Source organism: Nestor notabilis, unplaced genomic scaffold, assembly GCF_000696875.1.
Source record: "Nestor notabilis isolate BGI_N333 unplaced genomic scaffold, ASM69687v1 scaffold21472, whole genome shotgun sequence".
In the NCBI taxonomy this organism is placed as follows: domain Eukaryota; kingdom Metazoa; phylum Chordata; class Aves; order Psittaciformes; family Psittacidae; genus Nestor; species Nestor notabilis.
In genome coordinates this window covers 45,440-45,900 of record NW_009918987.1, presented here as the reverse complement: position 1 = coordinate 45,900, position 461 = coordinate 45,440, and the positions used below count along the sequence as shown (strand labels likewise).

General features: G+C 38.4%; 1 protein-coding gene across 1 annotated transcript in view; it reads right to left on the bottom strand.

Moving 5' to 3' along the window:
* Positions 1–461, bottom strand: part of LOC104402204 (chromosome unknown open reading frame, human C14orf159) — a 26,629-nt gene that overhangs the window by 954 nt on the left and 25,214 nt on the right. The gene's annotated exons all lie outside the window — the stretch shown is intronic.

Genomic DNA, 461 nt, shown 5'->3' with positions numbered 1-461 from the left:
TAGACTCATTTGTGAGCCAGGGGCCACTGAGCATTGAGAGATAAAAAGATGGGATAAAATCGGCTCTGAAAAAAACCCCTACTGCTTCTATGAAAGTGAAAACAGAAGACCTGGTTTCAAATGGAAGTATTTCTAATATAAAATGCTTTGCTTTTGATTTGACATGAAGCATTCACAGTAAAACTCTTTCTACTATGTACACAGTAAAACTCTTTCTACTGTGTCAGCACTTACTATGAAGAGATTTATTTCTCTAACTCCGTTAAATAACACTCTAAGAAAAATAAAAAGTCCAGTTCCATCCTAGCTTCCCCCTGCCCCAATATCCTGTGGTAATTTTACAGAAGATGTCAAAACAGCCTCTCTCTTTCTCCCTTCCTTTGCTAGGAATACCTTTCCTGGTCTTTGGTGCACTGTTCTGTTTCCAGTTGTTCAAGACCCTTCTTTGACAGAAATTCCTG